This window comes from Mustela nigripes, chromosome 1 (genome assembly GCF_022355385.1).
Source record: "Mustela nigripes isolate SB6536 chromosome 1, MUSNIG.SB6536, whole genome shotgun sequence".
Taxonomy (NCBI): Eukaryota; Metazoa; Chordata; class Mammalia; order Carnivora; family Mustelidae; genus Mustela; species Mustela nigripes.
Window position 1 is genome coordinate 196,760,674 of NC_081557.1, and position 24,370 is coordinate 196,785,043.

Here is a 24,370-nt window from a genome sequence, read left to right on the forward strand (position 1 = left end):
GTCCAAGACCAACATCTATTCAAACCATAAAATGGAGGGAAAAACCCTCCATGGTTCATTTAAACAGCCTTCTTAATGTCAAAGAATTTTTAGCTGAAGAAAGACATTGCCTTTATTGCTAGCTTATGTTGAATGAATAATTCAGAATGAAAGCAGTTGCAGCATAATGATAAAATTACATAAATCAAAGAGTAGCTGCTTGAGCCAAATAACTGCAGGAAAAAAAAAATCACATTTCCTACTCTTCTGTTTACTTAGCTGGTTATTTTGTTTGTGCAGATGTTCCAAAAACTATCATTACATGTTTTTTTCTTTGTGATATTTATAACCTAATTGAAAGCTTGCTCCAAGAAATTTTACTTGCTATTCAAAGTACCCTTTAGCCTGATTTGTTTCTTGTTGTCCAGGAGACCCTATACTTAATGACAGGTAAATGACCATTTGAGACTAGAACTGAGAGTAGAAAAAGGGAGGGGAATTAATAATTATCAGATGTCTGTTTTGTGCTAGGTGGCAGATGGTTTACTATTTTTTCCCCTCACAACAGCTTTCTGAGTTATAACAATTATTTTGATGTTTCAGATAAATGTAGCTGAGTGTAGTTTTTTATTGTCTAATAGCACACAACTACAAAGCAGTGGAATCACATTTGAATAGTCTTACCCAAATCTCCTGCTTTTTCCAATATATGACAACAGTAATTCAAGCACCAGTGGCTCCAAGACAAATATTAAAACAAGACAAAAACAAAAATCAAAAACAGAAATTACAAAGGTTTTAGGCCTAGTTTAAAAAATAGGATGGCCAGTACTTTGACAATTTAAGTAAATTTAATTTTAAAAGTCTTGACTTTTGGGGGTGCCTTTCAGCAACATGACTTTTCCCCTTGTTAAGGCAGAGCCACATTTTAATACATGGATTTCTGGATTTACTTGCAAAAGAAATGTTAGCCTGGAGCTCACTGCTTGGAAATGGGCCTGTCTTCTGATTAGATCCATGCTAAAAATCCACCATATGTCAAATCAACTTAAGAATAAAAAGTCATATCTGCACAATTGTCTGAATAGCTTATTGATTCAGACTTTTTAAAATAGTGAGTTCAGCAAAATCAAAAGGGCAACAAAACCAATCACTTTAGCCCAAATGGTTCATTCCCTAGCTGCATGCAGGCACAAATAGAAGAGAGAGCTATCTCCATCAACATAAGGCTGCACATTGTCCCTCGCTGTGTGCATTACCTATTTCCTTACTGAGGGGGAAATCAGTGCTGCCACTTTTTGCCCAGCATTGCTTGAAATATTCATAGAAATTTATTTTAGAGAAGGTCAATTTTGATGCATACATTTTAATATTCTAATTGCTTATATATAAGTTACTACAGTGTTTCTGGGTAAAATAATCTTAAAAATAAAATATTATTTCAACCATTGTTGGTTTTTATAATGTATCAAGTTCTTTGCTGGGCTTTTCTTTTCACAAGTCTATACAAGGCAAATAATTTCACGGAATTATTGAAACTTTCAGGTAAAAGAGAGTATTAGAGCTCACCAAAGGCAACATCCACACAAGTGCATTAAACAAGGAATTATCTCAGAAATTATCACTGTTATATATTTATTCAACTTCTGTACTGATGCTCCAAATAAGAAGGTAATTTTTACCTATGTAACAAACAGACCCTTTCACTAACTTTTGAAATATTTCTTTTTCTTCATACTTTGAATCTTTACACCTATATTTGCTATTAAAGAGATCTACATTCTCATTTCCATGCCAAAATACACTTGATTTTCTATAAGTAAAAAATAAGAGCACTTTATTGGGGTTGGAAAATGACCATATTTTTGACCTAATAAATAAAATATTGACATAAACCACTTTTATTTTTCTATTACAGAGATTATTATGATTTTATGTGGAGGGCCAAAACAGCAGAGGATATTTACAGTCACTTTGGCATCTGAGTGTCAAAGAGAAAGCTAGAAAATAAAGGGAAGGTAAGTTTTCATTTAATATATGGCATGAGTGCAGCTAAAATAGAACTAGACAAAATCATAATCACTACATCTTTATAAAACCTCAAACCTGCACATATAGTTAACATTTAGCAGGAGATAGAAATGACTTTCTGGAAGCTCACATATTTTTCAAACTTCAGGTGTTAAAAATTGGTGTACTTTAGTCTAATTCTAAATTTTCCCCCATTAAAATGAGTTATCTCTATAATTGAACTATATTTTATATAACAGAAGACTTAGTTCCATCTGCTATATTGAAATACAAAATAAAAGAGCCATTACATAACTTGTTATTTTATACATTCTTGTCTTTTAAAAATGCATAGAAAATAAAGATCTGATGCTCTAAACTTGAGATGCAGTTGCCACGACAACCAAGAAGCATAATACTGCATACCACTCACTATTCAAATGGTATTTGAATATCAGAAAGAATCTTCTACATTATGTATTATTTTTCTCTAGACTTAAATAGTAATAATCTAGTCCTTTACTTTGTTTTTTTTTTTATTATTTTTTTTTTAAATATTTTATTTATTTATTTATTTGACAGAGAGAGATCACAAGTAGGCAGAGAGGCAGGCAGAGAGAGAGAGAAGGGAGGAAGCAGGCTCCCTGCTGAGCAGAGAGCCCGATGCGGGACTCGATCCCAGGACCCTGAGATCATGACCTGAGCCGAAGGCAGCGGCTTAACCCACTGAGCCACCCAGGCGCCCTTTTACTTTGTTTTTAATTAGATGTATTTATTATAATTTTAGCACAGGAAGTTAGCTAAAGAAAAAGCATGTAGATATACAACAAATTAACTGTTTTAAGGAATTCCAAGATTTTTCTTAAATTTCTGATTTGCATAAGTATGCCACAGTAAAAGATTTTCCTTGGTGTAAAATCAATATGTAAATGAATATAATTTTTGGTGAGTTAATGGTTTTGTGATACCTGCCCTAATGTAAATTTCTATCAATGCACATGTCTAAACCTAACCCCTCCTCAAATACCCGTGGCAACATTTCTAACTATGTTTTGTAGTTTCCACTACAGTATCCTCATAAGCACATCAGTACATTTCTAAACTGAACTTACTAGCTTTCTGTAAACTTGTATTCTAGCATGTTCCCTGAATTTTGCTACCAGCAACACTATCTTTCCAATCACACAGTTTCAAGTATCAGAGTCATGTTTGACTTTTCCTTTTCCTTGTCATCATTACTGAATTCATTAACTAATCCTATTGAGTCTACTGGAAGAATAATATTCTGATGTTCCTTTAATTTAAATATTGGTTCAGGGGCGCCTGGGTGGCTCAGTGGTTTAAGCCGCTGCCTTCGGCTCAGGTCATGATCTCAGGGTCCTGGGATCGAGTCCCGCATCGGGCTCTCTGCTCAGCAGGGAGCCTGCTTCCCTCTCTCTCTCTCTCTACCTGCCTCTCCATCTACTTGTGATCTCTGTCAAATAAATAAATAAAATCTTAATAAATAAATAAATAAATAAATAAATATTGGCTCAATATTCGTTTTGTACTATTAGAAGAAAATTAAGTCTTATATTAATGAAAGCTTACCTATTTTAATTAAATATGTGTATTTCCTAAAGTAGGCTCTATTGTACAGAAATAGGAATGAGGAGATGGAGTAGTAGAAGAGGTCAGAGGGGTAGGTGATAGCAAGAGTGGAAAAGCATCTATAAAGCTTGGTTTTAGCTGAGGTTATGAACAAATGGAGAGAAGTTTTTCAGACAGGAAATTAATTATTTAAGAAAATTTTATAGAAAATAGTTCTTGTAGGGTGCCTGGGTGGCTCAGTCATTAAGTTTCTGCCTTCAGCTCTGGTCCTGATCCCAGAGTCCTGGGATCAAGCTCACCATCTGGCTCCTGCTCTGTGGGAAGCCTTCTTCTCCCTCCCCCAATCCCTCTACTTGTGTTCTCTCTCTTGCTATCTCACTCTCTTTCTGTCAAATAAATAAACAAAATCTTTAAGAAAATAGTTCTTATAGAAATACAAAGAATGACTTAAAGAGATTAGTGGCAGAAAACCAGGTAGAAATCTTCTAGGGACACCTGGGTGGCTCAGTTGGTTAAGTATCTGCCTTAGGTTCAGGTCATGGTCACGGGATCCTGAGACAGAGTCCTGCATTGGGCTTCCTGTTCATTGAGAAGCCTGCTTCTCTTTCTCCCTCAGCCTGCCTCTCCCCCTACTTGTCTGTGCTCTCCCTCTGTCAAATAAATAAAATCTTAAAAAAAAAAAAATCCTACAATAATTCAGGAAATGGACAAAGAGGATATAAAAGAAAGTACTCATAGTGGTATTTTTAAAAATTTTAATGAATTGAAACTTGTCTTGGTGCTTTAAAGGAAGAAAATGTAAAAAAGGGAAAAGAACAGTGTTTTAGATGTATCTTGAAGGATAGTTGGAAATTTCATAAATAAATGAGGAAAATGCAGTGTCCTTAATACAGAAAGAAGAAACACATAAATAAAAAAATTTAATGAATAGTGTGGCCCTTGTTTATAGACAATAAGATTATTTTTATGAATGAAAAACCTAAAAGAATAGGCAAACTAGAAAATTAAAAATATGTTTAGTATCTTTATGAAAGTTGGATCATAAGGAGACTTTACATAAAATTAATTTGCTAAATATACATAGTCTTATTTAGGATTCTGAATTATTTTAATATTAAACAATTTAATTAAATGAATAACTTGTAAATTAATTTTGCTAGGCAGTTTGATAAACTAATCTGAAATGAATCTTTATTAAAATAATGTAAAATCAGGACTGTACAAAGGAAATGTGTATTTTATTTATGAGATAATTTTAGATTAAACATGGAATATTGAACACAACTACAAGAGATGAGATTTAAACATTTTTTTAGATAAAATGCACAATAAAAAGGAAAGGGAACAGAGAAAGCTGGATGCCAATTAGGAGTAGAGAGTAAGAAACAAGACAATTCATATAGCAGAACTAGAAAAATGCTCAGGAATTGAAGGCAGTAGCTAAAGGAAAAGTGGAGGTGAAGCTAGATACTGATAAGTTTGGTCAACATTCTGTAATAAAGATTATTTAGGAAAAGCCATGTTCTCCATTGCAATTCTCTAGGTAATATCTCTCTTCCCACTTTAGAAAGTGTATTCTGTGGAAACCAGATTAAAAAGTCTCTAACACCCGTGACACTGGGCACAGATTAAACAAAGGAGAGTCTCCAAATCGAAGAAGGAGAAATATCTGAAATAATACAGTTACTCCTAACTGTCAGCTGTATCTGGGCTGAAAACAGAAATCACCTAGATAGGAAACTAGATGATTTTTCTCAGGAGGAGAATTAAATCACCCTGAAAATTATCTTTTCAAATCAGATTTTGGAGTCCCCAGTGAAATGTCAGTTGCTTTCCCATCATTTCAAATATCTGCTCTCAGATTAGAGCTTCTAATGATCTTTTCATCACTTCTAGAGCAGTGATAGAAGGATGAAGGGATATTCAATATTTACATTCTATATCTATGGAATGATAAATCACAAACTTCTAGTATGCATCCAGGAGTAGTTATCTGTGACCTAGATGACTGAATATAACATTTTCCAGGGTTAAATGTTTTAAGCAAATTCATTTTTTTAAATATTTGTGTTTACATATTTATTTATTTGAGAGAGAGAGAGAGAACAAGCAGGGTGATCAGTAGAAGAAGAGGGAGAAGCAAGGTTTCCACTGAGAAGGGAGCCTAAAGCAGGATTTGATCCCAGGACCATGAGATCATGACCTGAGCCAAAGGCAGACACTTAACCAACTGAGCTACCCAGGTATACCTTGAGCAAATTCTGAAAAAGTTATCCAGGAAATGCTAGAAATATCATAGATAACCCTAGATTATCCTCAAATCAAACAATTGAGCAAATACTATATAGAATAAAATACCCTATTACTTTTTGAAAACTCTCCTAAAACTTTATCTATAATAATTAAAATCACATTAATGCAGTTACATTATTTGTTATTTTTATATCTGAAAACTGAAATATTTTATATTTTCATATCTGAAAACTGAAGCCCTAGACTTATTGTAAAGTTACAGTAATCAAGATTGCATGTATTGACAAAGGAATAGACAAATAGATTAACAAAAAGAACAGAGAGCCCAGAAATAGACAACCATAAGCATAGTCAAAGGCAATACAATGGGGCAAAGGTAGTCTCTTCAAAATGAATTCTTTCCCTAGACTCTACACCCTTCACAAAAATTAATTCAAAATTGAATTAACCGAACTGTGAAACACCAAACATGAAACTCCTAGAAGATCATATGGGAGAAAACCCACATGACTTTGGGTAAAGTGATGCTTTTTTAGATACAACACTAAAGACATGATCTATAAAACAAAGAATTGATAAGCTGAACTTCATTTAGATTAAAAACTTCTACTCTGTGAAAACATCAAGAGAATGAGAAGATGAGATACAAACTGGGAAAACACATTTGCAAAAGTCACATCTGATAAAGGACTACTTTCCAAAATATTCAAAGAATACTTAAAATTCAACAATAAGAAAAGCAACCCTATTTTAAAAATAGACCAAATGCCTTAAGAGACACCTCACCAAAGAAGATATACAGATAACAAATAAACAGATAAAAATGTTCTACATCATATGTCATTAGGGAAGTGCAATTAAACAACAGTGAGGATATCCCTCAGTAGGATGGCCAAACTCTGGAACACTGACAATATCAAATGTTGGTGAGGATGTAAAGCAAGAGGAAATAGCATACATTGGTTATGGGAATAAAAATCGTACAGCCACTTTAGAAGATAGCTTGTCAGTTTCTTACAAAACTAGGTATACTCTTACCTCAATATCCAGTAACTGCAATCCTTGGTACTTATCAAAAGAAGCTGAATTATGTCCACACAAAAATCTGCATGTAGATGTTTATAGATTTATTCATAATTATTAAAACCTAGAATTAATGAATATGCCCTTCAGTAACTGAATAGATACATATATATTGCAGCACACCCAGATGATGAAATATTAGCACTGAAAAATGTGTTTTTTAAGACATGATGAAACTTTAAATGCATAGTCATAAGTGAAAGAAGCCAATCAGAAAAGGCTACACACTATGACTCCAACTTTATGATGTTCTTGAAAAAGTAAAATTGGAGATAATAAAAGCACCAGTGGTGGTTGTGAGGAATGATAAAAGAGGAACAGGCAGAGCACAGAGGATGTTTAGTACATTGAAACTACTCTGTAGGATTATTATAATGACAGATATATATCATTACGTATTTTCCCAAATCCATAGCATGGATAACACCAGGAGTGATCCCTGAGATAAACTATGGTCCTCTGATGAGTATGATGTGTCAATGTAAGTTAATCCTTGATAATAAATGTACTATACAGGTAAGTCATATCAATCATGGGGAAGCTATTCAGAAGCAAGGAGTATATGGAAAATTTGATATTGTCAGTGTTCCAGAGTTTGGCCATCCTACTGAGGGATATCTTCACTGTTGTTTAATTGCATTTCCCTAATGACATATGATGCAGAACATTTTTATCTGTTTATTTGTTATCTGTATATCTTCTTTGGTGAGGTGTCTCTTAAGGCATTTGGTCTATTTTTAAAATAGGGTTGCTTTTCTTATTGTTGAATTTTAAGTATTCTTTGAATTATCTGAAGGGCAAGAGACAGATTACCACACAGGGGAGCACACAGGGAAAATGATCCTATAAAAACTGGGTTGGAAAGTGAAAGAGGCTGAATTTCATGCTCTGACTACCAACAGGGCTGAAAGCCTAGAGTTGTAAAGGTCAGCTGGCTTAGCTCAGGGAGAGCTCTGAAGCACTGGCGTTGCTCTTGGAAAAAAGGCAGAACAAACACCTCATGGACAAAAAGTGTGGAAATAGTGATCTGAAAGGCACACAGTGGAGAGGTTATTTGCTCATGTTGGAGCACATCCTAGAGAGGCAGCATTTACAGAGACCCTTCCAGGAAGAAAAGAACTGGTAGGTGCCATTTTCTACTCCCTCTCCTCAGCATAAGCACAGGGACACCTGTAGGAACCAAAGCAGCACTGACACTCACTACTTAACTTGCTTACACCAAACCCCATGCCTCCATGGTCTGGTGGAACCACCCTTCCTACTCATGCTTACCTCAGTCTCAGAACAATCAGCCCCTCCCAAAGAAGATCAGCCCAAATCCCTGCCCACACTGCATTTCCTGAACAGAGAGTTTTGCAGAGCTTTGGTTCCAGAGGTGTTGGTGACAGGTCTCATTTCACAAGCAGACCAGAGCACACCTACTTAAAACTTGTACATTCAGGTCAGGGCCCAAACACTGCTCACAACAGGCAAAAAGAGCCTTTGCAGATGACTGACCTCAAAGATAAAGTGGCCAGGACTCAACAGCAGGGTATAGGCAACACACACTGGAGACACTCCTTCAATTGCCAGTTTCTAAGGAACAGGAGTCACAACACTGCAGGACCTCTTTTCATAAGGCCTTCAAGAACAGTAGATGTAACTGACTTTCTTAACACAGAAAAGCAGGCACAGAGAGTGAGATAAAATAAGATAGAGGAATTTCTCCCAAATGAAAAAGCAAGACAAGGCCACAGCCAGAGACCTAAGTGAAACAGGTATAATCAAGAGGTCTGGTAGAGAATTTAAAGTAATGATCAATAAACAATGAATTCTGGAACATTGAAAAGAAATAAAATAAAATAAATAAATAAGGTAATGATCATAAATATACTGGATTTAAGAAAAGAATAGAAGACATCAGTGAGACCCTTAACATCGAGATAGAGAATAACGTAGCAGAGATGAAGGGCTCAATAAACAAAATGAGAAACACACTTGATGGAATGAAGGGCAGGCTGGAAGAGGCAGAGAATGAATTTATGACCTAGAAGACAGAGTAATGGAAAGTAATCAAGCTGAGCAAAAGAGAGAAAAAAAGAATTATGTAAAATGAGAATAAACTTAGAAAACTTAGTGACTCCATCAAACATAATAACATTTGCATTATAGAAGACTCAGTAGAAGAAGAGAAGGGTGTAGAATTATTTGAAGAGATAATAGCTGAAAACTTCCTTAATCCAGTGTAGGAAAGAGATATCCAGATCCAGCAAGTACAGAGAACTTCTGAAAAAATCAAAAGAGCAGATCTACATGAAGACATATTGTAATTAAATGGCAAAATATAGTGGTAAGAAAAAAAAAATGAAAGCATGAGACAAAAGAAGACAATTACATACAGTGGAAACCCCATAGGCTATCAGGAGATTTTTCAGCAGGAACTTTCCAAGTCAGAAGGGAGTGGCATAATTTATTCAAAGTGCTGAATGGAAAAACTCTGCAGCCAAGAATACTCCGTCCATCAAGACTACTCTGTACAGCAAGGTTGTCACTCAAAATAGAAGAGATAAAGAGTTTCCCAGACAAAAACAAGCAAAAGAAGTTCATGACCATTAAACCAGCCCTGCAAGAAATACTACTGGGGATTTTTAGCAAAATAAAAAGACCAAAATTAATGGTATGAAGATAGGAAACACAAAAGAAATAAAGAATGAATACTTCTATAAAATACCAGTCAAAGATCTCACAGAATAAAAAGATGTAAAATATGATACCATATATCTAAAACACACATTGGAGAGGAGTAAATAATGGATTCAAAATTAAATGACCATCAATTTAATATAGACAACTATATGCAGAAGATGTTATAAACAAACCTAATGGTAATCACAAGTCAAAAGCCTCTAATAAGTATGCGAAGAATAAAGAGAAAGAGATCCAAATATATTACTAAAGAAATAATAAAAACAAATAATAAAAGAAAGAAAGACAAAGGATCAGAGAAAATCATCAGAAACAACAACAAAACAGGTAAAATAGCAGTAAAAATATAGCTGTCAATAACTATTTTGAGTGTAAGTGGACTAAACACTCCGATCAAAACACATATGGTGAATTAAAAAACACAAGTCCCTTCTATATGCTGCTTACAAGGGACTCATTTTAGACCTAAAAATAGCAGCAGATTAAAAGGAGGGGATGGAGCAACATTTATCGTGCAAATGGATATCCAAAGAAAGTCAGAGTAGCAGCACTTTTATCTGTCAAAATAGACTTTAAAACAAAGACTATAACAAATGACAAAGGACAAACCAGCAAGAGGATATAACAATTGTAAACATTTATGCAGCCAAGATGAGAGGACTCAAATACATAAAACAGCTGAAATAGTTAATAAATACAAAGAACTCATTGATAATAATAATAAAGGAATTTATAGATAATACAATAATAATAGGGGACTGTAACACCACACTTACATCAGTGGAAACACCAACTGAACAGAAAATAAACAAGGAAATGATCACTTTAAATGACTCACTGGATCAGATGGATTTAACAGATATATTCAGAGCATTCCATCCTAAAACAGCAGTATTAATACACATTCTCTTCAAGTGCACATTGAACTTTCTCCAGAATAGACCACATGTTAGACCACAAAACAAGCATCAATAAATTTGAGATCAAAGTCATACCATGCATGTTTTCTTACTACAACCCTATGAAACTAGAAGGCAACCACAAGAAAAAATCTGAAAAGACCACAAATATATGGAGGTTAAAGAACATGCTACTAAATAAGGAAATGTGTTAACCGGGAAGTAAAAGAAGAAATTAAAAAACACTTGGTAACAGATGAAAATAAAAACACAATGGTCCTAAACCTTTAGGATGTGTCAAAAGTGGTTCTAAGAGGGAAGTTTACAGCAATTTCAAGAGGCAAGAAAAAGCTCAAATTAACAACCTAACCTTATACCTAAAGGAGCTAGAAAAAGATCAACAAAGACTAAGACCAGCTGAATGAAGAAAATAATAAAGATTAGAGCAGAAATAAATGATATAAAAACAAACAAAAAAAAACCAATAAAACAGATCAATGATACTAGGAACTTGGTCTTTGATAGAATTAGTAAAATTGATAAACACTTAGCCAAACTTATCACAGAGAAAAGAGAAAGGAACCAAATACTTAAAATCAAATGTGAGAGGAGGGATCACAACCAACACCACAGAAATAAAAATAATTATAAGAGAATATCATGAAAAATAATATGCCAACAAATTGGGCAATCTAGAAGAAATGGATAAATATTTAGAAACATACAAACTACTAAAACTAAAACAGGAAGAAATAGAAAAGTTGACTAGACCGATAACTAGCAAAGAAATTGAATCAGTAATGAAGAATCACCCAACAAAAAAAAGTCGATAACCATATGGATTCACAGGCAAATTAATGGCCACAGTCGCCAAAATATGGAAAGAACCAAGATGTCCTTCAACGGACAAATGGATAAGGAAGATGTGGTCCATATACACTATGGAGTATTATGCCTCCATCAGCGAGTTTTTAAATAAGAGTTAATACCCATTCTTCTCAAACTATTCAAAAAAAGAAAAAAAGAAAAGAAAGGAAGGAAGGAAGGAAGAAGGAAGTGGGAGGAAAACTCCCAAATTCATTCTATGGGACCAGCATTACCCTGATACCAAAACCAAAGACTTCACTAAAAAAGAGAACTATCAGCCAATATTCCTGATGAACATGGATGCAAAAATTCCTCAAAAAATACTATCAAATTGAGTTCAACAATACATTAAAAGAATCATTCACCACGATCAAATAGGATTTATTCCTGGGTTGCAAGAGTTCTTTGATAACATCCTATTCTTTCCTCCTCCCCAGCTCCTGGTATCCACCATTCTATTTTCTGTCTCAATGTATTTGACAATTCTAGTACCTCATACAAATGGAATCATACAAAATTTATCTTTTCATGTTTGGTTTATTTCACCTAGCGTAATGAATTTAAAGTTTATCCATGTTGTAACATGTATCACAATTGTATTCCTTTATAAGTCTGAATAATGTTCAAAAGTATATCTATCTATCATTTACCTATCTATCCATCTATCGTTCAATCTATCCATTATCTATCCATCTATCTATCATCCATCTACATATTTATCTATCTATTTGACACACATATACCACATCTTGATTACCTATTTACCTGTTGATGAACATCTCGGACATTTCCATCTGTTGGCTATTGCAAATAATGCTTCTATGAATGTTGGTGTAGAAATTTCTGTTCAAGTCTCAGTTTTTAGTTCTTTTGAGCATAATTCCAGAGGTGGAATTAATGGATCACATGGTAATTTGATATTTCATATTTTGAAGAACCTCCATATTGGTTTTCACAGAGGCTATACCATTTTACTTTCGTATCAGCAATGCACAAGGCCTCCAATTGCTCCACATATTTGCCAACACTTGTTATTTCCTGTTTGTGTGTTTGTTTCTTGTTTTTATTTTGCTTATTGTAGTCGTCCTAATTGTATGAAGTAGTATCTCACTGTGGTTTTGACTTGCATTTTGCTGGTATTTAGTGATGGTGAACATCTTTCATGAGCTTTTTGGTTATTTATGTATCTTCTTCTTTGGAGAAATGTCTATACCAGTCCTTTGCCAAAATTTTTTTAAGGTGACTTTTTTTTTTTTTTTTTTTGAGTGGGGCAGGGAGAGAAGTAGAAGGAGAGAAGAGAATCCCAAACAGACTCCACATTGAGCATGGAGCTGGACATGGGCTTGATTTCATAACACTGAGATTATGATCAGAGTCAGAATCAAGAGTAAAACCATTAACCAACTGAGCCACCCACATGACACTGGCCCAATTTCTATATGGTATCTTTGTTCTTTGGTACCAAGCTATGCAACTTCTTTTTACACTCTGGTATTTCACACATAATTTTATTTTTTATTTAAGTGTTATAATTTAACTGTATAATTAAATATACCATTTTTTTGTTTTTAATTTGGTCAGTTTTTATTTTCTGTTACTAAATACAAGCTCAGTTAAGGAAATGAATTTGATTTGCTCAATTTTGTATTCAAATTGCCTTAAAAAATATGGGACAGATAGTGGGAACACTGTGGGAACAAATATTTGTTGACTGAAGGAATGAAAAAATAATGAAATGAAATGAATGAAAAATAATGAAAATGCATTGAATAAAAAAAAAATGAAAGCATAGAAAATATTAGGTGTTAAACTACTACATTACATTGTATCTTTCCCCTTTTTTTTTTTTTCATTTTAGTTGCAGTAGCATCTTTTATGTTTTGGTGTTCTGATGCTTTCACTCTACAAGAAATCCTGATCATATATATGTATTTTTTTTCTTTTTAAAGATTTTTATTTCTCAGAGAGAGAGTACAAGGAGGGGGAGTGCAGGCAGAGAGAGATGCAAGCTCCCCACTGAGCAAGGAGTCCAATGTGGGACTCAATCACAGGATGCTGGGATTATGACCTGAGCTGAAGGCAGACTCTTAATTGGCTGAGCCACCCAGATGTCCCATAATTACATTTTTTTAAGGATAAAGCTTGTACTCTATTCATTTAGAATTTTAATTTTACAGGGCATATGAATGGCTTAGTCAGTTTAGTGCCTGAGTCTTGATTTTGGCTCAGGTCATGCTATCAGGGATTGTGAGGTCAAGCCCTAGGCTGGGCCGTGTGCTGGGTGTAGAGCCTGCCTAAGATTCTTTCTCACCTTCTTCCTCAACCCACCCTAACTTTCTCTCCAAAAAAAAAAAAGAAAAAAAAAGAATTTCCATTTTATTAACATATATTCCAATTACATACTATATAAAGTCCATTGATTTGGTAAAGATGATTTGCAAAGATTTACTATCACAAAGTTTTACGGGTTTTTTTTGTTTGTTTGTTTGGTTGGTTGGTTGTTTGTTTCCCCTCCTAAAGTATCTAATACTCAAAATAAGTCCATTTTCAAATGTTTAGATAAATGGGGTCAGACCCAAAACTACAATCTTAATCAAAATTCCCAAAATTAACATTAAATGAAACAGAAATTAATGATATAGTTTCTTGCAAAAAAAAATTAAACTGTAGGGGCGCCTGGGTGGCTCAGTAGTTTAAGCCTCTGCCTTCAGTTCAGGTCATGATCTCAGGGTCCTGGGATTGAGCCCCACATACGGCTCTCTGCTCAGCAGGGAGCCCAATTTCCCCCCTCTCTCTCTGCCTGCCTCTCTGCCTACTTGTGATCTCTGTCTGTCAAATAAATAAACAAAACCCTGAAAAAAAGTGAAAAAATTTAAACTGTAAAGAATTTTTCTAAAACATTAGTTCATTATTCATTTAAGGAAATTTATTTGACTCATGATAAGTGGAATTACTTTAATATGTGAAGGTAAATTTACTGGTAAATGAATATAGGATTTTTCTTTCCATTTTCATCTCTTGTTTCATTGTTACAAATTTAAATTTGTAAGGAGTCTGGCATAGGCAAATGTAAATTAATACTACTTCATAACGTAGGTATTAGCCATGAAAAAATAGGCTTAAGTTGGGTCTTATTTCTTGTTTATCTTCTTCTCATTTAATCAATTTTCCTCTGATCAAAGTTAGAATATGTTAAAAACTGAGGTATGTCAGAAAAAGCAGTCTGCCTGACTCAAAGTCCACTCTCATCTTTTTCCATCAAATGTTCTGTTGAAACCAGAAAGTCTAAACTAAAATTTTGGAGACTCCCTTTCATCTAGGGTTCTCATGTGATCTCTTATGGAAAATGATCATGGAAAGGAAAATGGTATTAGGGAGATTAGATTATGGGGTGAAGTATTTAATTCCTCTGATAGAGCTGTGTTAATATTTCCTAGATTAAAATGTTCAAAATAATTCGCCTCAAGAACAGTTTTGTCATCCAGGGTTGGTTTTGTTTTCTTTCTATGTACTATAAACTTCTGAAATTCTCTGGTAACTCCTTTTAAAGTGAATTTTTGTGATCTATGACTAAAATCCTGACCTATGAAAGGTAGGCTCATAAAACTCCATGTCTTTTCTACTTTATAACATTTTAATTTCTTAACAGTTTTAATTGTCTTTCTTTTTAAATAAACTGTACACTCTCCTTTACTCACAGTGTGTCCTTAATCTCTTACACAGATTTGGAACATAAAAATTTCTTATTTTGTGGATTAAATCAATGAGTGAGGGAATGGATAAATGAAGAAATTAATAGTACTATACAAAACAAGTCAAGAGAATATAATTATATATTCTTATATTAGTATGGATATAAATAACTAGATAAAGTCTATAACTGAGAGGAGATATCACTCTAAGATTCATTTATTTCCATATGTAGTAGATATAATATTTTTTACTTCATAGATTTATTGCAAGAACTAAAAAAAAAAATAATGCCTTTAAATCATTCATTAGAGTGTTTGTGATACAGTTCACAATATAAATGTCACTTCATATTATGGCTTGCAACTCTGAAAAGATTAGGATTTTCAATGGGTGCTAACAACATGCAGAAGTACAAAACAAAGCATATTGACTAAATATACAAAACACAGGAATTATGACCTTTGTTATCATTGGAACAACTGTAACATATGGGACATATATCATATATAACATATAGTTAATTTAAGTGAACTTAAGGAAAACATGAAAAAAAGAAGAAAAATAAAGATTATATACTCTAATTTTAAGAAGAATAATTCCTATTTCTTCAAGAGTCATGTAACAGTAATCAATCTCAAAATAAGAAAGAATTGCCTTAATTAGAAGCACATCGTTATGGATATCATAGTTTTAAAAAATATTTTTAAATATTTGATGAAAGATAAAACTTGCAGCTAGAGAAAAATTCAATATTTACAAAATGGTATACAATAAAAAAATCAGTTTTTGCCCCATTCATATCACCTAATCTCTCTCCTCCCAGAAGCAATCATATTACTTTTATACAGTGTTTTTTGACATGGTTTTCCACATATTTCCCATAATTCCCATATTTCATGTATTTATTTGGAATATTTGGAATATTTTATTAAATATTCCATAATCATTTGGAATATTTTATTAAAGATGAAATTAAGTTTTATTCACTCAGTTAAGTGTGATTATATTGTTTAATATAATTTCTATTTAAGAGAATAAAATATTTTCTGTTAAATTATTTCTTTCATGACTATACTTTGGAGATATACTTAAGTTTTTTTTTTTTTAAGATTTTATTTATTCATCTGACAGACAGAGATCACAAGCAGACAGAGTGGGAGAGGAGGAAGCAGGCTCCCTGATGAGCACAGAGCGGGATGCAGGGCTCAATCCCAGGACCCTCAGATCATGACCGGAGCCGAAAGCAGAGGCTTTAACCCACTGAGCCACGCAGGCGCCCCTATACTTAAGTTTTTTATTTCAACGTTGATCAGTGTGGTATCACTTATCCCTTAAATTATCTGGGAAATTTTTTATAACTTTGGCTTTTGTTGACTTACTTTCAGATCTCTGAGGAATGCCAATTTCTTTTTTTTTCCCTTTAGCTTTAAAAATTTACTTAGATTTTGTAAGGACCTATTTTATATTTATACATTTTAGCCAGAGGCTTCCATTGAGGTTAAACTATAACCTTGTTGTTTAACCCTTAAACTGTCCCTGCTCCCCTTCCCCCAGGGGACTTACTTAAAAACAAGTCCTGGAAACCAGCCTCAGGTAACAAAGCTCAAATACAAGGGTGGGTCAGGCCAGGTCGAGACATCTGATCAGTGGGGGGTACATACTGTCTCCCTAGTTACCAAGGAGTTTGGGCCCCACCCTTTGGGCACCTTTTGGGCACCAATTCTGACCAAAGTGATAGGCTGGTTCAAATGTCCACTAGGGTAAATTGTAATTCAATTGGTCACCTAGCATGACTGTGCAGCTTTCTCTGTGTGTTACAGTTTCATTGGCCACCTGTGTGTGGCCAGGTCCAACTGCATGGGCTTTGCCCTTAAAAGCTAGTCTGTGAAACAGAGAAGGGCCATCATCTCTCTAAGGGGCAGCCCCGACTGGTCTGTTTGACGGTCAGTCTGATTCTTGATTCTTGGCGTGAAATAAAGCTTTGCTTGACCTTCGCTTTGTATCAGTCTCACTCCTTTAATCACAGACCCATTATTGGGGCATAACAATTTAACATTTGGAAATTTTTTCAAAGTATTGCTGTACATCTTACAAGAAATCTATGGTATAGGATAGGGAGATCACTTATTTTCTTTCAGAAAGAGAAATGTAAACAATTGAGTGATCAGCAGTAACTTCAGGGCCAAGACTCCCAAGAGTTAATTGTGTAAATGATGTTAATCCTAAGTAGGCAGCAGCAAGTTTCTTGAGTCAGAAATCCAGAAACACAGTCTTTGTATAAATGGGGTGGGGGGTAGGGGGATTGATGTTGCTTCAGACACACGTTGCCTTCTACATCTATTGTTTGTGTAGCAGGAACTTAAAAAGCCTTTGTGTACACAACCTAGAGTTGTTTACTATCCCTTAGAAGACAGAATCTTAGTTTATAGACTTACCTAAACTTCATCATTGGCACTTTATAGTATGTGCTCCAGTGGACCATAAAAATGCTCAGTTCATTGTAAAAAGACCAATCTGCTTCTTCAGGAGGAGGTTTGTGTTACCCAGAGTTTTATATGACTATCGTGACTTTCTTCATATTGTTCAGTGCTTTCCATTTTTGGTTTTCCTTTTGAGTCTCTTTACAAAAACAGAATTTGGTGTCCTTCTGTATCTTTAAATTTTTATTATCTGTTTCTACCAAAGAGTAGCAATGATAAAATATGCTGAGTTTACTTATTTGAAAACCTAGAAACATATATAACATTTTAAAGTTTAAATTAAATCTGGAAAAATTTTTGCAGAAGTGACTTAGCACAAATAGAAAGCTATAATCACATGTTGAAATAAAAATGCAAAGAAAATGTCATGCACTCCTTTGCTGTATTTAAGTGTAAGTGTTTCACAGAAAATGAAATGATGGCATTAACATCATCAATGTGTTTATTCTTGTGAAGAGTGAACATCTTAATGTCATCCTGAATAAATAATGTGGTTTGCGCTGAATTGATCTCTGAGGAAGGTATACGGAATGTAGCTAGAGGGGTCTCATTTACTCTGGTGAATAAACTTGCATTCATGTGTGGGTGTTGTATTTATATGCAGATGAACTGAACACCTGCAATCTTAAAAATAAACCATAAACTACTTATAAACTTTGCATATAGTGTACTGCTATATGAATATACTCTGGGGGAAAATCATCCATTAGAAACTAATATTTTGTTATTAATTTTTTCTAGTATACAGGAACATAGAACCTCGCAGGATTCAGAAGAATGGTACCATAAGGGTTTATGTATAAACTTTCTTTATTTTCTTGCTTAATTATTGATTTAAATCTAAATACTACATTCTCTAAGAATGGCACTGATTAAATTGAATAATACTGACTTTTCTAAAACCTTAGTGAAACTTTAGTGGAATGGCTCAGAAGAAAGGACAAAACCAGTCTTCCAGGCCTTTGGATTCAATTGTAATAGTCACCATCAGGTAGTGATGGAAGTCGAATAACCATGGAATATTTTTACCTCTGATACTAAACATAGGGACTCTGGTTATAGAGGCACCCAAATTATAAATGATTTGTATATAACAAGACATGCTGGCAAGGCTTGAGATCTATTGCTATTCATATTTGGAATTGGTTATATTCCACATCCAATATCTACATGAATTTAATGCTTAAGAAGATGCTAGCAAACTTCAATTTCTCTCTCCCTTGTGTCTACATATTGATTTATATCTGCTAATTTACATAATCAGCTGCAAGGTCCTTTGAAGATAAAAGAGATTTGGATTCAACCCACAATGAAGTTATATCATATAAAACATTTTTCATGTGAACCTAAAGTGACCTCAGTTACCTATACTACAACATAGGTCCCTGTTCTGATGATTGAAATTCTACCAAGAATAAGAGAATAAAAAAGAACCAGTGAGGTTTATAGTCCCAGAGTTAAATGTTATCTAGTCACTGGGTCATCATTTTGGGGATGGTGCTGGTGGAGATTTGAGGTGAATAACTATGTCTTTCTGTTTGTGTCAGTGAGTCTATGAATTAAAAGGAATTCATCATTTATAGCTGTAATTTTGACTGTAGGGAATTTTGCTGTGGAAGCTTCTTGAATGTTAAACACAACCCTATGGACTTTCACCCTCTCACAGTAAAGGTAGCGGTGGTGTGTGTTCATAATCTCCTGTCTTGGGAAGGAGAGAGGAGCACCAATGGCGCTCATTTCCACAACATCCTGAAGAAGCGTACATACAAAGGGCAATTACAGCTCATTAAGAGTGACAGTGTCCTGGGCTCATTGTACTTTCAAGTCTCTGTTGGGGAGCTCATTTTCCACCAAAGTCAAAGTTGGCAAAAAACTGCTAGTCTCATTCACAGAAATCTTGGAGATTTCCAGAAATTTGAAGGCAGGATTCCTGGTTAAGGCTGACATCCCTAAAGTCAATCAGGTAGAAGATCACAGCACAGATTTGGATTATTTTGGTAAGATGTAGCTTCTTCTACATCCATAAACATGAAACTTGGGGTACGGAAGTTATCCATAAAAACAAAAAAATTACCTAATTATTAAAGTGAAGAATGTTTCTTTCTAAAGCCCAAGCAAAATGATATTCTGCTTCATAATTCCGAGGAACTAGTGAATGCTTGACTTATAGATGGGTTTTTCTTCTTGCTCATATCTATGAGTATTTCTGTTGTTTGAGTGTTTTAACTTAGAATTTGAATTTTTAATGTTATTTGAATTAAGACCAGTTTCTGTTCCAATTTAAATCTCACGCATTGTTTCCCTCTTTCCTTAACTTCCAAACATTCTAATTTCCTTTCTGAGACCTCCCAAACTGAAGATCAGAATATATAGCTGCTAAGAAAAGGTTGATTATTTGCCTTTAAAATGCCATTAATATAGTGGCATATCAGGCATATATGATATAGATCTATCTAAAGAGCTTATTAAAAATGTCACTAAGATAGGGGCACCTGGGTGGCTCAGTGGGTTAAGCCTCTGCCTTTGGCCCAGGTCATGATCCCAGAGTCCTGAGATTGAGTCACACATCAGGCTCTCTGCTCAGCAGGGGGCCTGTTTCCCTCTCTTTCTCTGTCTGCCTCTCTGCCTACTTGTGATCTCTTTCTGTCAAATAAATAAACAAAATCTAAAAAAAAAAAAAAAATGCCATTAAGACAAATAAAGGATTAGAGATAAACATGGGCACAGAGAAGCAGAAATGAGGAGACGTGGGCTAACGGAGCTGGAAGAAGACACAGCTCAGGACAACACCCTCCAGGTAAGAGAACTGAGAGAAAGAAAACCTCCCTGATGGCTAGTGATGATGAACATTTTTTCATGTGTCTGATAGCCGTTTGTATGTCTTCATTGGAGAAGTGTCTGTTCATATCTTCTGCCCATTTTTTGATATGATTGTCTGTTTTGTGTGTGCTGAGTTTGAGGAGTTCATTATAGATCCTGGATATCAACCTTTTGTCTGTACTGTCATTTGCAAATAACTTCTCCCATTCCGTGGGTTGCCTCTTCGTTTTTTTGACTGTTTCTTTGCTGTGCAGAAGCTTTTGATTTTGATGAAGTCCCAAAAGTTTATTTTCGCTTTTGTTTCCTTTGCCTTTGGAAACATATCTTGAAAGAAGTTGCTGTGGCTGATATTGAAGAGATTACTGCCTATGTTCTCCTCCAGGATTCTGATGGATTCCTGTCTCACGTTGAGGTCTTTTATCCATCTTGAGTTTATCTTTGTGGATGGTGTAAGAGAATGGTCAAGTTTCATTCTTCCACATATAGCTGGCATAGCTATATGTAAAAGTTTTCCAGTTTTCCCAGCACCATTTATTGAAGAGACTGTCTTTTTTCCATTGTATATTTTTTCCTGTTTTGTCGAAGATTAATTGACCATAGAGCTGAGGATCCATATCTGGGCTCTCTACTCTGTTCTACTGGTCTATGTGTCTGTTTTTATGCCAGTACCATACTGTCTTGGTGATCACAGCTTTGTAATAAAGCTTGAAATCAGGTAACATGATGCCCCCAGTTTTATTTTTGTTTTTCAACATTTCCTTAGCAATTCAGGGTCTCTTTTGATTCCATACAAATTTTAGGATGATTTGCTCCAGCTCTTTGAAGAATACCGGTGGAATTTTGATTGGAATGGCATTAAAAGTATAGATTGCTCTAGGCAGTATAGACATTTTAACAATGTTTATTCTTTTGATCCAAGAGCATGGAATGGTCTTCCATCTTTTTGTGTCTTCTTCAATTTCTTTCATGAGTGTTCTGTAGTTCCTCGAATACAGATCCTTTACCTCTTTGGTTAGGTTTATTCCCAGGTATCTTATGGTTCTTGGTGCTATAGTAAATGGAATCAATTCTCTAATTTCCCTTTCAGTATTTTCATTGTTAGTGTATAAGAAAGCCACTGATTTCTGTACATTGACTTTATATCCTGCAACGTTGCTGAATTGCTGTATGAGTTCTAGTAGTTTAGGGGTGGAGTCTTTTGGGTTTTCCATATAAAGAATCATGTCATCTGGAAAGAGAGAGAGTTTGACTTCTTCATTGCCAATTTGGATACCATTTATTTCTCTTTGTTGTCTGATTGCTGTTGCTAAGACAGCACAAGAGTGGTGAAAGTGGGCATCCTTGTCTTGTTCCTGATCTCAATGGGAAGGCTGCAAGCTTTTTCCCATTGAGGATGATATTTGCTGTGGGTCTTCCATAGATAGATTTTATGAAGTTCAGGAATGTTGCCTCTATCCCTATACTTTGAAGCATTTTAATCAGGAATGGATACTGGATTTTGTCAAATGCTTTTTCTGCATCGATTGAGAGGACCATGTGTTTCTTCTCTCTTCTCATATTAATTTGTTCCATCACATTGATTGATTTGCGAATGTTGAACTATCCTTGTAGCCCAGGGATGAATGGATGAATCCCACCTGGTCATGGTGGATAATCTTTTTAATGTGCTGTTGGATCCTGTTTGCTAGGATCTTGTTAAGAATCTTAGCATCCATATTCATCAGCGATATTGGTCTGAAATTCTCCTTTTTGGTAGGGTCTTTGCCTGGTTTGGGGATCAGGGTAAGGCTGGCTTCATAGAAAGAGTCTGGAAGTTTTCCTTCTGCTTCAATTTTTTGAAACAGCTTCAGGTGAATAGGTGTTATTTCTTCTTTGAAAGTTTGAGATCCGTCAGGTTGAGATATCACCTTACACCAGTTAGAATGGCCAAAATTAACAAGACAGGAAACAACAGGTATTGGAGGGGATGTGGAGAAAGGGGAACCCTATTACACTGTTGGTGGGAATGCAAGTTGGTGCAGCCTCTTTGGAGAACAGTGTGGAGATTTCTCAAGAAATTAAAAATAGAACTTCCCTATGACCCTGCAATTTCACTCCTGGGTATTTACCCCAAAGATACAGATGTCGTGAAAAGAAGGGCCATCTGTACCCCAATTTTTATAGCAGCAATGGCCACGGTTGACAAACTGTGGAAAGAACCAAGATGCCCTTCAATGGACAAATGGATAAGGAAAATGTGGTCCTTATACACTATGGAGTATTATGCCTCCATCAGAAAGGATGAATACCCAACTTTTGTAGCAACATGGATGGGACCGGGAGAGATTATGCTGAGTGAAATAAGTCAAGCAGAGAGAGTCAATTATCATATGGTTTCACTTATTTGTGGAGCATTACAAATAACATGGTAGACAAGGGGAGTTAGAGAGGAGAAGGGAGTTGGGGGAAATTGGAAGGGGAGGTGAACCATGAGAGGCTATGGACTCTGAAAAGCAATGTGAGGGGTTTGAAGTGGCGGGGGTGGTGGGAGTTTGGGGTACCAGGTGGTGGGTATTATAGAGGGCATGGATTGCATGGAGCACTGGGTGTGGTGAAAAAATAATGAATACTGTTATGCTATAAACAAAAAATTTAAAAAAAAAAAGAAAACCTCACTAAATATTGATTCTAGTGTTGAAAATGAAAAGGTTCTGAAGGGAACTAGTAGACTAACCCATGAAGATAACTGGGTTCAGAGATGAAGTCAGAAAGTATGGCTATGCATGGGTATATGGATGAGCAGGAAAAATAATGTGTATATCTGAAGGCCCAAATTCTTATGAACTAAAATTAAAATTAAAGCTGTTACGCTCCTATGTTCTAGTCTATATAAATATATATAAACAATTAGAATTTGGTAATAAGCATAAAGTAAATTTACAGTATAAAGGAGCTCTATATAGACTGGTGAATACTAACTCTATTGTCTGGATATAAGTAACATTAAAAATACAGGTGACAAGTGACAATAGGAATTACTGTCCCTATATAAGAGAATAGAAGAAGATCCTTCCATTTAGAAGCTATTCATATAATTATAGGGTCAAAATGTATAAATTTAGTATGAATATTCCTTTTACTATAGTGTCAAAGAACTTGCCAGAAGTATCGATGTAAAGTTCACACCAGTGAATATTACCAAAACAACTTTTATAACATTGAGTAATTTTTTTTAATAATACATTTTAAAGCTGAAGTTAGACTTCAGTGTGAGATAGGAATCCATCAAAATCCTTGAGGAGAACGCAGGCAGCAACCTCTTCGACCTCAGCTGCAGCAACTTCTTCCTAGAAACATTGCCAAAGGCAAAGGAATCACGGGCAAAAATGAACTACTGGGACTTCATCAAAATCAAAATTTTTGCACAGCAAAAGAAACAATCAACAAAACCAAAAGACAACTGACAGAATGGGAGAAGATATTTGCAAATGATATATCAGATAAAGGGCTAGTATCCAAAATCTATAAAAGAACTCATCTAACTTAGCACCCAAAGAACAAATAATCTAATCAAGAAATGGGCAGAAGACATGAACACGCATTTCTGCAAAGATATCCAAATGGCCAAAAAGTGCTCAACACCACTTGGCATCAGGGAAATACAAATCAAAACCACAGTGAGATACCACCTCACACCAGTCAGAATGGCTAAAATTAACAAGTCAGGAAATGACAGATGCTGGCGAGGATGTGGAGAAAGGGGAACCCTCCTAGAATGTTGCTAGGAATGCAAGGTGGTGCAGCCACTCTGGAAAACATCATGAAGGTTCCGCAAAAAGTTGAAAATAGAGCTACTCTATGACCCAGCAAGCACAGTACTGGGTATTTACCCTAAAGATACAAATGTAGTGATCTGAAGGGGCAGGTGCACCCGAATGTTTATAGCAGCAATGTCCACAATAGGCAAACTATGGAAAGAGACTAGATGTCCATCAACAGATGCATGGACAAAGAAGATGTGATATATATATA